Genomic DNA, 17274 nt, shown 5'->3' with positions numbered 1-17274 from the left:
CCGCCCTCCTTGCCCAGCGCCGCGCAAGGGGGGGTAGCCCTGCGAATAACAAAGTTGAAGGGTCACCTGCCGGGAGCTAGTTTCCGTCCCGCGACGCCCCCGAATGGGCACCAGCCCATCTTCCTTCCCACTTTACAGCTGAAGAAACTAAGGCCCAGGCCTGTGCTCAGGGTCCCAGGTGGGCACGTGGCAGAGCTGGGCTACCAGCCCGCCTGGCACTGCACCGGCCCCCTCACCTCTTGAAGGTAGTGCCACCGGGAGAGGTCGCCGGGCTGGTGGGAAATGCGGGAGTGAGGCGAGCTCGGCGAGGGCGGGGTACACATGCAAGGCGCCCAGACCCCCTCGGGGTCTCGGAGGGGCCGGAGCTGCGTGGCTCGCACCCGGTGATTTCACTTGGGGTGGCGCTCCGGCTCCCAACGGCCCATCTCCTGTCACTGGGATCCCAGGGTTATCGCTGGGAAACATCTCTCATTTAGGCCGTTATCCACGTTTACCCAGTGTCTTCCGTCCTTAGATTTCTCAGTCAGGGCCGCCCTCACCCCAGCTACAGGTCACACCTCAATACCTCCTGCTGCGAGTGGGGGCCCCAGGCACTGGTACTGGTCACCTCTTCCTCTCCACTCTTACCAGTCCCCTCTGGTGCCGGCGACAGTGGCAGTGTGGAGGGAGAGGTCTGCCCCGGACTGGGCTGCACCAGGGCCGAGAACAGGGGACAGGAGAGGTGGGGTCTTTCCGCCCATGCAGTGACGGGGGTGTGCGTGTGTGCGGGGGGGGGGCAGGAGCTCCCAAGCTCATTGTCTTGGTTACACACCTCTGTGCCCCCTCCCCCCAGTTCCTGCCCACACACACTGCCACTCAGGCCTGTGGACTCAGCAGAGATGTGGGGTGTGGAGTCCCAGCTCCACCATGGAGCGCCGTGTGACCTCTGAGAAGTCACTGCCTCTCTCTGAGCCTCAGTTTCCCCAACTGCAAATGGAAACGATGAAACCTTTGCTACTCACGTTACTGGGTGCTGGTGCAGGTACACCAACCACACACAGCGTGTGTGACGAGGTCTAGAGGGTCCTTCACACCTCGGTGGCTGCACCCCGACCTGGGACCAGCCTGGGCTCCCGAGCCCAGGGGACACGGGGGTGCAGCTGGTGGCGCGGCCTTGTGTGGCCACCCTGGACTTGGCCAAACGATGGTGACCACCCGCCGCCCCCCCCCACCCCCGGGCCGCACCAGTGGCTCAGGGTTTGGGCCGAGGACTTTAGGGGTCACCTCCCTCCAAATTTTCTCTTTCTTAAGCTTGGACTCTGCCATTAGCCCCCAGTGGGCAGCTCCACTGCCCCAACATGTCCAGGTGACTAAAGTGGGCAGGCCGGGGTGCACGGGGCTGCGGGGTGCCGGCCCAGGGCTCTGCCGGGCGTGGAGGGGACGGGGACAGGGATGTTGTGCCCTGGCTCCCCTGCCGCCCAGGGTGGGGAGTGTGGGCGCAGGATGGGGCTTCCAGCGCGGGCTCTGAGGAGGGGTCCGGGCTGCCCTCCTTACCCTCTGGGAGGAGACAGGGTCTGAGAACCAGAAACCTGCCGGCGCGTCCTCACCCTCCCTCTAGTTTCACTTTCCATTTGTTCCCTTCCTCCCCTCTCCCACGAAGTTCCCTTTGAAGTGAGAAGGGACACGGATGGGCGTGTCCAGCCGGCCCTCCCGCCACCCATGGGCGGTACCCGGGTCCCGGGCTTCTGCCGGCTCCGGCCCTCACCTGGGCACCAACTCGGCTGCCGTCCCCACCTCCCCGCAGTGAGCCCGGGCGCCCCGGGTCCCTGGCGGGACGGTGCGGGTATGGTCCCCGGGCCCGGAGCGTGGAACCCAGGGGCGCCGGGGGCAGCGGGCCGGGCGGGGCCGGGAGGCCGGTGAGTCAGGGCCACCCCCGCGTGGGCGCGCCGAGCAGGTACCGGGGCCGCGGACGACCGGCCGCGCGACCTGCCGGCCCGGGAGCCGCCCCGCCCGGAAAAACCGGTCGGGCCGGCGCGGCCCGGGCGCATTCCGGCGGCGGGGGAGGGCGGCCACCCGCTTAAAAGGCGCCGCGGCACTGGCCGCCGCCGCACGGACGCACCGCCGGGCATCGCGGGGCCGTGGGCAGAGGGGACGCGCCGCCGGGACGGCTGGGCTCGCGGGGGCTCGTCGGGCGCGGTCGGTCGGTCGGGGCTGGGTCCGGCTGCCGCGCTCCCCCTGCGTGTCCGGGAGTCGGGGCGCGCGGCCGGGGTCCCGGGCGGCGGGGCTCTTCTCTCCACAGCGCGGCGGACGCGGATCGCGCGCTGGGTTCAGTGGTTCTTAACAGTTCAACAGTTCTGTAGCGCAATTGTGAAATGTTTAGGACCACTAGACCCGGCGGGCCTGCACGAAGCGACAGCAATGGAGCGGCCCACGCGCGGCCCGGGAGCAGGGCCAGGGGCGGGGGCGCCTGGAAGGAGCCCTCGGACCCTGCGCCGCGCACCCTAGGCCGGCCCAGGCCCTCTGCACCTCGCCCGGCAGACCCCGAGGCCGGGCCTGGGGCCGAGCGCAGCGGGAGGCGGCGGGGCGTGATGGCGCCGAGCGCTGGGAAGCGCTGGGAAGGGCTGGGAAGCGCTGGGAAGGGCTGGGAAGCCCTGGCAAGCGCTGGGAAGCCCTGGGAAGCGCTGGGAAGGGTTGGGAAGCGCTGGGAAGGGCTGGGAAGCGCTGGGAAGCCCTGGGAAGGGCTGGCGTTTGGGCGCGCCGGGCCCACGCTCCTGGCGTGCTGCCTGTGCGGAGAAGCCACTGCTGTCCCCCTGTAGCCCGAGCACCCCCCACCCCTCCGACACTTAAAACTCCGTCGGCTTCCCAGCCGGGCCCTGGCGGTGGCCGCGCGGGGTGAAGGAGCTCTCCTAGCCCTCGGCCTCCCGGTCCTGGTGACGCGGCGGCCGCGCCCTCCGGGGCGGGAGTGGGTCGTGGGCTCGGGCTCGCTGGGGAGAGCTGGAGCCTTCGCTTCGAAGGGGGCCCGTGCGGGGCGATTGCAGGCGCCCAGTGACAGCGTGTGGAATGAATGAAGGACCCCCAGGGACAGAAACGTGTGGGGGGGAGGAAGTTGGGAGACCACGCCCCAGGTAGGGGAACAGGCCCGCGGACTCGGTGGGTCGGACCGCCTTGGCCAGGGCGTCCCCTCTGCAGTGCGTCCTGGGAGCACGCGCCCGATAGGTCCCGTGGGAGCCGCGGGAGCCCGCGTATCTCTGGGAGGGGCTGGCCCCAGGGGAGGCTCAGCAAAGTGTCACCCCATTCCCACCTCCCGCCAGGGCGAGGCGTCCCTCCCGGAGGATGAGACTGACCTGCTCGGGAGCCTGCCTGGCCCGCGGGTGTGGCGCCACCCTCTGGGGAGGGAAGGTCCCTGCCTCCTTGGCCCCGGGAGTAGGGGAGCCGAAGGGCAGCCTGGATGGCGGGTCGGACAGGCCTGGGTTTGAGGCCCACCGGAGGCGCGCGGACCCGCTGGATGGCTTTAGGCCAGTCACCAGCTCGTGAGTGTGGTGGTGGTGGTTCGCGGGGTGGGAGGGCGGATGCCAGGCCCCTACAGGGTGGATGTGAGGACAGGAGGCGTGGCGCGGAGGGAGAGAGCTGGCCGCACGCAGAAGGTTGTGGCCCCAGCCCCGGCTGCGGGCCCTCTGGCTGCCTGGGGGAGGGGGTCGTGTACTCGGCATGAGGGTCCACCTTCCAGCCAGCACCTTCCGCTTTTGCTCAGTAAACTCTACTGCAGCCGCCTCTCGGGAGCACAGCAGGGCCAGGCCGGGTCCACGGTGCTCTGAGGGGTCCAGAGGGTCTCGGCAAGCATGCTGACGCTGTCTCCTGACCGCCAGTGGCAGCTTCATTCGACAGTGTTCTTCCTGCCCCGCCTGCTGTGCCCCCAGCAGCCCAGAGGCAGGGGCTCCCCTGCTGGGGTCCAGGTGAGGGGTCATGGGTGTTGCCTAGTCTGTGGTCTGGAATCATTTTGTACGATGTGAATATATACATGACAGACTGATGAAAATAAACATATGTTCTAAAGCATCATCGTGTCCCGGGCTGGCTGTCCTTTCTCCCCCGGGCCTCGTCGTGGTCTCTTCTTCCTTCCAGCCCCAGAGGAAGAAAAATGAGGACAGTTGTGTAGGGGGGTGGCCAGGTCCCGACCTGGCCTGGCTGCCAGCCTCTGCCTTGCCTCTGGCCCCGTGGGCTCCCAGCAAGCCCCTAGCCCCTGCCACCAGCTTTCTCTTAGTTGGGGAGGGGACACCTCCTGAAACCTTCTCCCGCCTCCCTGACCCAGGCCCCTGGGCCCCTCCCCCCTTCTGTTTTGAGCTGCTGCCTTGAAGAGCCGGGCTGGGGAGAGGGCTTGGTCCCGGGGCCCCAACTTCAGGTGGCTCCACCTGCTTCCAACCTCACCCCATACTGGCGCCCGGCTGGCTGCTACCGTGCCCAGCCTGGCTGGGCTCTGGTCACCGCGAGGGGCAAGGTTGGAGGGCTTAGGGGCTGAAGTGATGGAGGACCCTCCTCGGCCGTACCCACCCCCCTCCCCCATCCTGGCACAGACTGAGAGTCAGTCGTGGTTACAAGCCTTGGCGCCCATAAGCAAGTGACCGTGGCAATGCCCTCCTCTCAGAGAGCCCATTGCTTCCTCTGGCAGCGGGGCTGGTAGTGCCCATCTCGCGGGGCTCGCTGCAGGGCCGCTCCCAGAGCGCTGATGTGGGCAGAGCTAGAGCTTATCGCAGGGACGGTAATACCTCGTGGGGGAGGGCTGATGGGGGGAAGAGCCCAGGTAGCAATGGGGTGGGGTCTCAGCCCACGCCCCCTCGGTGCCTGGGGCTTTCTGTGACAAGCCCTGTCTCTCCTGACATACATTGCCCCCTGCCCCTGCCCCCCGACCCCTCTCCTCTCTGGCATTATGCCCAGGGTCCCCAGTACCCATTCTCTTTAGCAATGGAAGCCCCTAGTGTCCACTGGGCACTTGGCCCCCTGGGCTGCTAGTGTGGGGTTCTGGCCTGCTTCTACTTCCTCTTGCCCCTTTCCGGGTGGAACCAGGCCACTGGTGCTAAGCCCGCCCTGGCCTTGCAGACAGAGGGCCACCCTGGGCCGTGGCAGCGCCTCCCTGGATGAGGCTGACCAACTTGTCAAGGTTTGCCTGGGACTTTCAGGTTTTAACACTGGAAATCTCATGTTCTGGGCGCCCTGTTTGTTCAGGGCAAACTGGGACAGCTGATCACCCCACCCTGGACTAGTTCGGGGGATCCACCACCCTGGTTCCTTGAACCACTTACCAGCTTGTCTTTTCCACAAGAGAAATTAACCTTCTGTCTTTTTAAAGCCACTGTTATTTTGGTCTCCGTTGAAGTAGCTAAACCAGTCTTCTGAGCGAGTGGCCTCCAGCTTTGCCATGTGGCTGTCGCCGGGAGGGCTGGAGAAGGTCACCAGGCCCAGGCTCAGAGCAGGATGGACGGGGAACCCACGCCTTGGCCAGGTTCCCAGGTGATTCTGATCGAGGCCCAAGGCCGGGAACCACTGTCTTAAGTAATCGATCTCAGCAAGAGAAAAGAATTGGAGGAATGAGGGTAGACAGACCCCGGAACCTGTGGCTTTTGGAGATGTCCCGAGCCTCTAATCCCCAGGGAAGCAAGAGCCCAGAACAGACACTGCCTGTCGGTCCCTCTGTCCCCAGCATCCCTGCCTGAGTCCCTAGGGCATGGGCAACCTGCTGGAGGCTGCCCCCAGGCTATAGTGAGTCACATCCAAGTGCCCCTGAGGTTGAGAATCTTCATAGAGGAGGAGGGACAGATGACAGTTCCCTACTTTCTCCACACCCTTGGTGACTTGGTGAGTGTCCACTGTGACGGGCTCTCTGAGCATCTGCTGTGGTTCTTGAAGACTGCGGGGCACACAGATGGCAGGGGACATGTCCAAGAGAGCTTCCCTCAAGCCCTCCAGTCGTTGGGGATCACTCTTTTTTTTTTTTTTGGAAGTCTTATTTTATTTTATTTTTTAATCATACCTCATCTAAAAAAATAGCTCTGAAATTGCAATGGATACTACTGAATACACATAGTTGATGACTTTAATCAGGTATTCTTTGTTTTTTTTTTTAACATCTTCATTGGAGTATAATTGCTTTACAATGGTGTGTTAGTTTCTGCTGTATAACAAAGTGAATCAGCTATACATATACGTATGTCCCCATATCTCCTCCCTCTTGCGTCTCCCTCCCACCCTCCCTATCCCACTCCTCTAGGTGGTCACAAAGCACCGAGCTGATCTCCCTGTGCTATGAGGCTGCTTCCCACGAGCTATCTATTTTACCTTTGTTAGTGTATATATGTCCATGCCACTCTCTCACTTTGTCCCAGCTTACCCTTCCCCTTCCCCGTGTCTTCAAGTCCATTCTCTACATCTGCACCTTTATTCCTGTCCTGCCCCTATGTTCTTCAGAACCATTTTTTTTTGATTCCATATACATGTGTTAGCATACAGTATTTGTTTTTCTCTTTCTGACTTAACTTCACTCTGTATGACAGACTCTAGGTCCATCCACCTCACTACAAATAACTCAATTTCGTTCCTTTTTATGGCTGAGTAATATTCCATTATATATGGGGATCACCCTTGTCTTTATTTTTTCAGTGTCTAGAGAGGTAATTAACATATAGTAAAATCTACAATGTATGTTCAAAGCGTACAGTCTGATGGCGTTTGCCCTATGCATACATACATGAAACCATCTGCATTACCAAGGTAAGGAGCAGATCCACCCCCCAACGGGGTTAACGTGGCCCTTTGCGATTACTTCCTCCCTTCCCCAACGCCCCCCACCCCTGACACGAGGTTTTCTTTCTTGGAACATTTTCAAATGCAAATTCAATATCTTGAATGGATATAGGACTATTTGGTTTATCTATTTCTTCTCAGGGGAGTTTTATCAGTTTGTATCTTTCAAAGACTTTGTTTATGTAATCTAAGTTGTCAGAGTTATTGGTATAAAGTTATTCATGATATTCCATTATTATTCGTTTGGCATCTGTAGCATCTGTACAATGTCCCATCTCACATTCTTTTATTTTTTCAAAATTTTATTTATTTATTTATCTGCCCAGCATACGGGATCTTAGTTCCCCAACCAGGAATTGAACCTGTACCCCCCTGCAGTGGAAACTCGGCGTCTTAACTGCTGGACCGCCAGGGAAGTCCCCTCCCCTTCTTCTTCTTTTTTTTTAAACCCAAACTCCCTGATGGTTTTCAGGGAGGATTTTTTTTTAAGATTTTTACATTTATTATTTATTTTATTTATTTTTGGCTGGGTCAGGTCTCAGTTGCGGCACCAGGATCTTCACTGAGTCATGAGGGATCTTTTGTTGTGGCACACGGGCTTCTCTCTAGTTGTGGTGTACGGTTTCCAGGGCGCGTGGGCTCTGTAGTTTGTGACATGCGGGCTCTCTCATTGAGGCGCACAAGCTCAGTAGTTGTGGCGCACGGGCTTAGTTGCCCCATGGCATGTGGGATCTCAGTTCCCTGACCAGGAATCGAACCTGCATCCCCTGCATTGTAAGGTGAATCCTTTACCACTGGACCACTAGGGAAGTCCCCCCTCCCGTCCTTAATATTGATGATTTTGTGTTTTCTCAGCCTGGCTAGAGGTTTATCATTTTTATTGATCATCTGAAAGAACCCACTTTGAGTTTGATTAATGTTCTCTATTATTTTTCTGTTTTCTATTTAATTGATTTCCACTCTTTTATCTCTGTTATTTCCCTTCTTCTATTTACTTTAGGTTTTGTTTGTTCTGCTTTTCTAGCTTCTTTTTTTTTTTTTTTTTTTTTTGCGGTATGCGGGTCTCTCACTGTTGTGTGGCCTCTCCCGTTGCGGAGCACAGGCTCCGGACGCTCAGGCTCAGCAGCCATGGCTCACGGGCCCAGCCACTCTGCGGCATGTGGGATCTTCCCGGACCGGGGCACGAACCCGCGTCCCCTGCATCGGCAGGTGGACTCCCAACCACTGCGCCACCAGGGAAGCCCTCTAGCTTCTTAAGATGGTGTCTGTTAGGCCATTTGAGGTTGACCCAAAGCTCCCTGAAGCTCTGTTCATTGTTTTTTTTTATATATTTATTTATTGATTGATTGATGTGGCTGTGCCAGGTCTTAGTTGCGGCACATGGGAGCTTCGTTGCTGCGTTAGGGATCTTTAGTTGCAGCGCGCAGGATCTAGTTCCCTGACCAGGGATGGAACCCGGGCCCCCTGCATTGGGAGCGCAGAGTCTTAACCACTGCAACAGGGGAGCCCCTCTGTTCATTGTTTACAGTTTTGTTTTCTCTGTGTTTCACTTTGGATAGTTTCTATTTCTAGCTAAATAATTGCTTCTTCTGCAGTGTCTAATTGGTATTAATTACATCGGTGTAATTGTCATCATGGACATTATATTTTCCACCTATGGAAGTTCGATTGGGTCTGTTTAATAGTGTAATCTCTGCTTAATGTATTTAAGCATTCCTAGATCTTCTTGAACATACTGAAATAGTTACAAAAATAGTTTTAATGTTCTTGTGAACTGATTTTATCATCTGCATCACTTCTGGGTCTGTTTCTTTGTGTGTGTGTGTGTGTGTGTGTGTGTGCGTGTTATTTATTTATTTATTGAAGTATAGTTGATTTACAGTATTGTGTTCGTTTCAGGTGTACAGCAAAGGGATTCAGTTATGTGTGTGTGTGTATACATTTATCTATCTACCTCTCTATCTACCTATCTATCTACCTATCTATCTATCTACCTATCTATCTATCTATCTATCTATCTATTTACCTGTCTATCTATCTATCTATCTATCTACCTACCTATCTATCTATCTACCTAGCTATCTACCTATCTATCTACCTACCTATCTATCTACCTATCTATCTATCTATCTGTCTATCTACCTATGTATCTATCTATCTATCTACCTATCTATCTGGCTATCTACCTATCTATCTACCTATCTATCTATCTACCCATCTATCTATCTATCTATCTACCTATCTATCTACCTACCTGTCTATCTACCTATCTATCTATCTATCTATCTACCCATCTATCTACCTACCTATCTATCTATTCTTTTTCAGATTCTTTTGCTTTATAGGGATATTGATATTGAGGGACTTCCCTGGTGGTCCAGTGGTAAAGAATCTACCTTCTAATGCAGGGGACATGGGTTTGATCCCTGGTCGAGGATCTGAGATCCCACATGCCACAGGGCAACTGAGCCCGCGCATCACAACTCCTGAGCTCGCACGCCTCAACGAGAGAGCCCACGTGCCACAAACTATAGAGCCCACGCGCTCTGGAACCCTCACGCCACAACTAGAGAAGAGAAAACCCACACGTCACAACGAGAGAAGCCTGTGTGCCGGAATGAAAGATCACATGTGCCTCAGCGAAGATCCCACATGCCGCAACTAAGACCTAATGCAGCCAAAAAAAATCAAAAAACACACCAGAATTAAAAAACCCCAAGATATTGAATATAGTTCCCTGTGCTATTCTGTATATAGTCGCGTGCATGTGTTGATCCCAAACTCCTAATTTATCCCTTTTCCACTTTGATAACCGTAAGTTTGTTTTCTATGTCTGTGAGTCTGTTTCTGTTTTGTAAATAAGTTCATTTGTGTTATGTTTTTAGATTCCACATTTGAGTGATATCATATGCCATTTCCATCTGACTTACCTCGCTTAGTATGATGATCTCTAGGTCCATCCATGTTACTGCAGACAACATTGTTTCATTCTTTTTTATGGCTGAGTAGTATTCTGATATGTACATACACAGATATATCTGTGTATCTCACACCTTCTTAATCCATTCCTCTGTTGAGAGACACTTAGGTTGCTCCCATGTCTTGCCTATTGTGAATAGCGCTGCTATGAACATTGGGGTGCATGTATTTTTTCAAATTAGAGTTTTCATCTTTTCTGGGTATATGCCCAGGAGTGGGATTGCTCTAACATATGGTAATTCTATTTTTAGTTTTTAAAAGAACCTCCATACTGTTTGTTCTCCATAGTGTGCACCAATTTACTTCCCACCCACGGTGTAGGAGGCTTCTCTGGGCCTGTTTCTGTTAACTGAGTTTTCTCCTCATTTTGCGGTTTTCTGTTTCTTTGTGTGCCTGGTCATTTTTGATTGGCTGCCGGGCATTGTGGCTTTAAACACTGTTGGCTGCTGGGTAATTTTGTACAAACGTCGTGAGCCTTGTCCTGGGATGTGGTGGAACTGCCTGCAGAGAGTTTGATTCTCTTGAGGACTGCATTTAGCTTTGCTAAGCAGGAGCTGTTCAACATTTATTCTGTTTTATTCTGTTGCCCCAACAATGAGGCAGCCCTCGAGTCCTCTAGCCAACACCTTGCAAACAGTGAGACTTATTCCTTCTGGGCAGTGGGAACACACACCATTCCCAGCATGTTTAAAATTTTTTTTTAATTATGGGAAAATATACAATACATAAAATTTATTCTTTTAACCATTTTTTTTTTTGCGGTATGCGGGCCTCTCACTGTTGTGGCCTCTCCCATTGCGGGGCACAGGCTCCCGGACGCGCAGGCTCAGTGGCCATGGCTCACGGGCCCAGCCGCTCCACGGCATGTGGGATCCTCCCGGACCGGGGCACGACCCCGCGTCCCCTGCATCGGCAGGCGGACTCCCAGCCACTGCGCCACCGGGGAAGCCCCCTTTTAAGCATTTAAAATGCACAGTTCTGTGGCATTACGTGCAGCCATTGCCACCATCCACCTCCAGAACTTTTTCTCATCTTGTGAAACTGAAACTCCTTCTCCATTAAATAATAGTTCCCCGTTCCCCTCCTCCCAGCCCTTGGAACCACCGTTCTACTTTCTGTCTTTAAAAAAAAATATATTAATTTATTTGGCTGCGCTGGGTCTTAGTTGTAGCATGCGGGAGCTTTGTTGGGGCGCGAGGACCTTTAGTTGCGGTGTGCATGCAGGATCTAGTTCCCCGACCAGGGGTCGAACCTAGGCCCCCTGCATTGGGAGCACAGAGCCTTAACCACCGGACCACCAGGGAAGTCCCTCTACTTTCTGTCTTTCAGAGTTAAGACAGTTACTCAAATGAGCAGAGTCGTATTTCCATCTTCTGTGACTGGCTTGTTTCACTGAGCAAATGTCCCCAAGACTCATCCGTCTTGTGGCAGGTGTCAGGATTCCCTGCCTTCTCGAGGCGCAGAGCAGTGCTCCACCGTGTGGAGGGACCGCAGCTTGCCGACCTGCTCCTCTGTCAATGGACACTTGAGTTGCCTCCACCTTTGGGCTGCTGTGAGTGACGCTGCTGTGGACATGGTGTGCGCGCATCTGCTTTGGTTCCCACGTGGTTGAAACGCAGGCAGCTTTCCTTCTGTTCCCTCCCGGTGGCTCCTTCTCTGGCCTTGGGGAACGTCCTTTCCTTCACGTGCCGACGGGCACTGGGCTAGAGACTCAAGGGGCACCCTTGCCGGTCTCCAGAGCTGTGGCGGTTCTGGCCGCTCTTCTCTCTGAGACTCTGCCCTGCAGACTCGCGCAGCCTTGGCTGCCCCAGAGTCCCGACGGTGTGCACTCTGTCCGGGGATGCCTGAGAGCTCCCCCTGGTGCTCCCTCCATGTGCTGAGGCCCGTCAGCTCTCCCGGGCCAGTGGGCTGGGCCAGCGCATGCCCTGCCTCACCTGCTGCCCTCTCTCAGGGGTGCCTGTCCCGTCCTGCCTGAGAGCCAATGTCTGTGAACGGTGGCTTCACCCATTTTGTCCCTTTTTGAATATTTCTGGTGGGAGTGTGAATCTGGTCGCTGCTGCTCTATCTTGGCTCAAAAAGCCCCCGCCCCGTTACCGCAAGAATAGTGGCTCAAACCTCCCCCTGTGGTCTGCTGATTCTCTGCCATGGTCCATTCCCAAAAATGTTTCTGGCTGTCCCCGAGGGACGACAGTATTGTGACAGACACACGGTTGAGGGGGGTCCCCATCCTGCTCTCCTCTGGAGCTAGATCTCTCCTGGACTCTTCGTGCTTACCACCCCCGATGCTGGATTTTCCTGGGGACTCAGATGTTCCGCTGGCTCAGTGCTGGGGCATGGAGGCTTCGTCAGAGCCCACCTAGATCCACGTGTAGCTCGTCACGCGTGCGCACAACTTCCCTGAGGGCCTGGCCTCAGCAGAAGTGGGTGGAGGTGGCCACCTCCAGGAGTGGTTCCTGGGGGGTGTCTAAGTGGCAGAGCCAGCTCAGTCCCGGCAGAAGGGACCCTCCAGGTACCTTGTCCTCCACCCTCCAAGACTCAGCCTTCCTTTATCTCCAGACCAAGTCCCCATCGTGCCTGAAGAGTGTCTTGGGAAGATGCCCCAGCACACAGGCCAAGGTGACATGCCATGGGCAAGGTGACACTTGGCCATGCATTTTGTGAAGTCTGGCTTCTTTAGTCTTTGCTCCTCGTTTTAAAAACCATTCAGATAAGTGTTTAATTTTCCTTTGGAGTCACTTTGGTCTCAGACCGTGGGTGGTGGTATAAAGCACTCAATTGCTTTCTTTGTAATTTCCACTGGGATTTTTCTCTAGAGTTATTCAGAAGTATGTCTTCACTTTCATCTACATTTCTAAATTAAACAAATAATTTCTTTTAAGACTGAACTTTAAGCGTTTATATAATTTAAAAAGTCAAATAATAATTATAAAACTTGTTAAGAAAAACAGGAGCTTCCTGCCCCAAGTCAGCATACCATGTCACAATTCCTTTCTGGTACAGTTTTTAATTAAAAAAATAATTGCCTCATTTTTTAATTTGCATAGTTATGATGAAAGTTTATATCCCTTCTAAATGTGTTCAAACACATTATGTAATCTGTATCCTTCCTTCCCTCCCTCCCGCCCTCCCTCCTTTCCTCCCTCCCGCCCTCCCTCCCTTCCTCCCTCCCTCTCTTCCTTTCTTCCTTCCTTCTTTCCTTCTTTCCTTCCTTCTTTCTAAGGCCTCCCTGTACAGTGCTCTGAATGCCTGCTCCAATCTGGACCCTTAGGACTCAGCTGACACCTGTAAACCTCTGTTCACCACCCTGGAAATGCCCTTTATCTCTTTCCTGGGTTGGAGTCCCATTTCCTTGATCCCATGTCCTCTTTTTCCTTGGTTTAGTTCTGTATTTGGGAGGAGCCCATCTGCCAGGAACTTGGAGAAAGGGAAAGATCAAAGGCCAAGTTTTTGTCTTCATTCTACTTTTCTACTCAGTTGATAGTTGGGCTGGGTATAGAATTCTAGATAGGGAATAATTTTTCCTCAGCGTTTTGGAAACTGCTCTATTCTCTTCTAGTTTCCATTTGCTACTGTTGAGAAGTGGAGGCCAAGCTGCTTCTTGCTTGACATGTGGATTCCTCCCCCCATCACAAGCTTTTAGTATCTTCTGTTTGTTCCTGGTGTTGTTTTGAGATTTCACAAAGATGTTGGTCTTTCTTTCTTTCTTTTTTAATTGTGGAAACCATTAAATCCTCAGTCCTTAGTTCTGGGATTTTTTTTTTTTCATTATTTCCTTACCCATATTTTTTCTGCTCTTTCTTCCTGCAACTACTATTATTCAGATATTGAACTTCTTACTCTAATCCTGTAATTTTCTTTTCTTTCTCCTCCCCTTATTTTTCTCTTTCTTTTTCTTCTACTTTCTGGGGTATTTCCTTGATTTTATTTTTCAACCTTTCGAATTTTATTTCTGTTATCACAGTTTTATTTTCCAAGTGCTTCTCTTATTGTTCTCTGAATTGCATCTGTACTTAAGCTCATGGAACTCAACGTCTTCTCTTCTTTCTTTGAGGAACCCCCATGGTCATGCCCAGGATGAGTGAGGGATGGTGGTTCATGAGGCATGCAGATGTCCTCGACATGGTCAGTGGTGTGCCTGGACCCTGGGGTCCCTCAGCACCCCCATCTTTATTCATCCAGCACACCAGCTCATGCTGTTTGCACGCTCACTGTGTGTGGTCCATCGTGCTGTACACTCCTGTGTAAGCTGTATTATGCACACACACACACCCAACCTGTGTTCAGAAGGGCAGCTTCATGTCCAGCCCTGGGTCCTGCAGATCCAGAGCTGAGCTGGACTCTGCCCCTGCCCTGGAGAGGTGAAGGGAGCTGTTTGTATGGGACAGTCACCCAGACGGGCGCAAGGAAGCAGCAAGGCCACTTCTGGCACGTTGTTGGGGCAGCGATGCAGCTGCACTAGGGGTTCCCCAGGGCTTTCCAGCTTGCACCCCCTGCCCCCATGTGTCCCTCTACCCTGGTCATTGCCTGTCCTCGAGCTAGAGGTTGAGCCCAGGTCTTTGAGGGGTAGGGGGAGACGGAGCAAAAACGGGGGTGAGGGAGGAGGAAGGAGTCGGGGTGGGCTGAGGCCTGTGGGGGTGGGGGGGACACAGGGAGGCACGTGGAGGGGATGCTGAAGAGGTCTCAGGGCTGGCACCTCTCACTCTCAGGGGTCTAAGCAAGCCCCTGCCCCTCTCAGGGCCTCAGTTTTCCTATCTGCATAAGAGGGAAACCAGACGGTTTCTCTCTTAAATATTGATGCATTCTTTTTCACCAGAGACTGTGGCCAAGGGGCGCCATCTGCCGGCCACAAGTGGCAGTGTCCCCATTGCAGCTGTGGCTGTGTGGACACAGGGGATTGGCTTCCCAGAGTCCTGGTTCCTGCCCTCTGACCCCATCAACCAGGGAGTCGGGGAGGAGGGGTCTGCTCCTGCTCCTTGGTGACCTTCCTGACTGGTTTCCTGTCTTCCTTAAACATTCACTGACACCTGGGAATCAGTGACACCTGTGCCCTGGAGGGGCACAGGAACATGCCAGGTGCGGCAGGAGTACCAGGACTGGGGGACTAGTTCTGCCTAGGGCTGGAAGCCTTCCTGGAAGAGGTGGCATCTGAGTGCACCCTGAAGTTGGAGTTTGTCAGCTATGAGGGGGAAGTCCAGGCAAAGAGGACAAAAGAAGTTGAAGGAGCGGAGCCCAAAGAGGAGGAGGTCCAGGCTGGGTGCCTTGCGGGCTGGCTGAGGGACCACCACTTTCCGTGGGGCACCTCAGAATTTCTACTGGGGCTGGGAGCCTTGCAGGCTGGGCTGGAGGGCCAGAGTGCTGCTGTCATGGTGTGGCCACTGATTACAGGGTTTGGGGACCACTCGGTGCCACGTACATTTCCTCTCGGGAGCTAGGGAGGTGCAGACAGATCAGGAATGCTTCCATCTGGGCCAGGAAGTGTCCTCAGGCGGGTCAAACCCGCTGACCTAGGGCTGGGCTGGGCGGGTCTGGGCAAGTCATCCCAGGGTCGGGGTCTGACCCTGCAGCCTTGCTCTGGATCGGGTGGGAAGGAGGGCCAGTGTGAGGAGGCCAGAGCAGACATCCAGGTGGGGGGCCAGAAGGGCTGCACCCAGGAAGGGGATGGAGGGCAGGGGCCCCTCTGCAATGGGACTTCACACAGGAATTAGCAACAGAAAGGGCGCCTGGGAGTCACGCATGCCTTTACTTCTTCAACAACCGTCAGTGGGTGTCCACCCTGTGTCGCGTATGAGAGGAACAGCCGATTTTCTAACGGGATGATGCGCAGTAAACAAGACAAATAAGAAACATTCATGGTAACACAGGGTAGGTGCTGAGGAGGAAAACTAAAGCATTGCAGTGCTGGGGAATATTGGGAGGGTTTGGGGTTTTAGGTAAGGTGGGTAGGGAGGGCTTTGCCAGGAAGGTGACCTTCCAGAAAAGAGAGAGAGAGCAGAGTGGATGTCTGGGGAACAGCGTCCCCTGCAGAGGGAACAGGAATGAGCCCCTGAGGGGGCCGTGCTCAGCAACAGCAAGGAGTCTGTGAGGCTGTGGGACGCTGGGGCTCCCAGGGCATGAGAAGGGAAGCAAAAGTCCTGAGCAGAGAGGTGGTGTGGTATCACCCACCGGCTCGAAGGCACCCCTGGCTGCTGTGTTGAGAGCAGACCCAAGGAGGTGGCAGTGGTCACAGAGCCTCCAGTTAGGGGCCCCTGCAGTAAACATGACGGTGGCCGGGACGGGGCATGGGCAGCGCAGGCTGTGCAAAGCAGTCTGACTCTGGTCATTGTGTCAAGGGCGCGGGAACAGGAAATCCTGATGGATAGGACCCAAGGGCGCCGAGAGCAAGCAGGAGTCAAGGATGACTCCAGGGTGATTGAACTGAGTGAACGAATGAGCGAGTGAATGATGGAAAACCCAGCACCCAGGAGGCCCCTCCTCCACTGCCCTTATCTGAGCCCATCCCCACGTGACTTGAAGAAAGGGCCAAGGGGCGGGCCCTTGCGCCACGGCGCTGGCCGAGGTGCTGAAACCACGGTGCTGGAGGTGGTCCCATCTCTCTGGACCTGGGGCTCCTCCTGGCGTGGGGTGCTGGGCAGGGGTGCGGGGCAGAGGGCGGGGGGGGGGCTGGCTCAGTGACCAGTGAGGGTCCCTGTTCCACAGGGCGCCGGCCTGACTCTGCTGGTCTCTCTCTCTCTCTCTACTTGACACACCCTTATCCTGCAGCCCACTGCGGCAGGGGTGGGGGTGGGGATGTGATCATCCTCGCCTCCTGCTTCTGACCCCCGGCTGAGAGCCCCCAGGTCAAGGCCATGTCCTGCCCTCCACAGCTGCCCTACTGAGGCCAGACGCTGGGGGTGAAGGGGCTCCTGCACAGACGCTGGATCCAGACGGCCTGGGATGCATTCTTAGTTCCCCACTCTGCCTGTTTCCTCATCTGTGTGCTGGGGGTCGCAGTAACACCCCCTGCTAGAGTTGTTGTGAAAATTAAATGAGTGGCCCCCAGCACTCTGAAGGAGAACTGGGAACATGGCTGATCTTCTCCTGACCTGAAGCCTGCCCCCCCAACCCCCCCGGAGACCCTGCCCTGAGCCGAGGTGGGCTTCCCTTGCGGACACGGTGGGGCTGTCATCACGGGCCGCCCTCCTGAGGCACCCCTCACCCACCCCAGACATGAGCCCAGCCTCTTGGAGGGGTGCTGAGGGGGCGCCTGGCGAGCTGACCAGACTTGGAGAAGCTGGGAGGGTCCCAAGCCCCCCTTGAGATAAGGGGGAAGGTTTCTTTCCCTCCCCCACCCTGCCCATGGAGGGGAGGGAGGGGCTGCTCCATGCTGAGTGGGGTCCTAGTTCGAGGACCTCAGATCATCTTATCTCTGGCAGCTTAGGCACTGCAATCTTTTTTTTTTTTTCGGTACGCGGGCCTCTCACTGCTGTGGCCTCTCCCGTTGCGGAGCACAGGCTCCGGACGCGCAGGCTCAGCGGCCATGGC

The sequence above is a fragment of the Stenella coeruleoalba genome (genome assembly GCF_951394435.1).
Source record: "Stenella coeruleoalba genome assembly, chromosome: 2".
Classification (NCBI taxonomy): domain Eukaryota; kingdom Metazoa; phylum Chordata; class Mammalia; order Artiodactyla; family Delphinidae; genus Stenella; species Stenella coeruleoalba.
The sequence above is the reverse complement of the archived record's forward strand: the minus strand, read 5'-3'. Positions refer to the sequence as shown.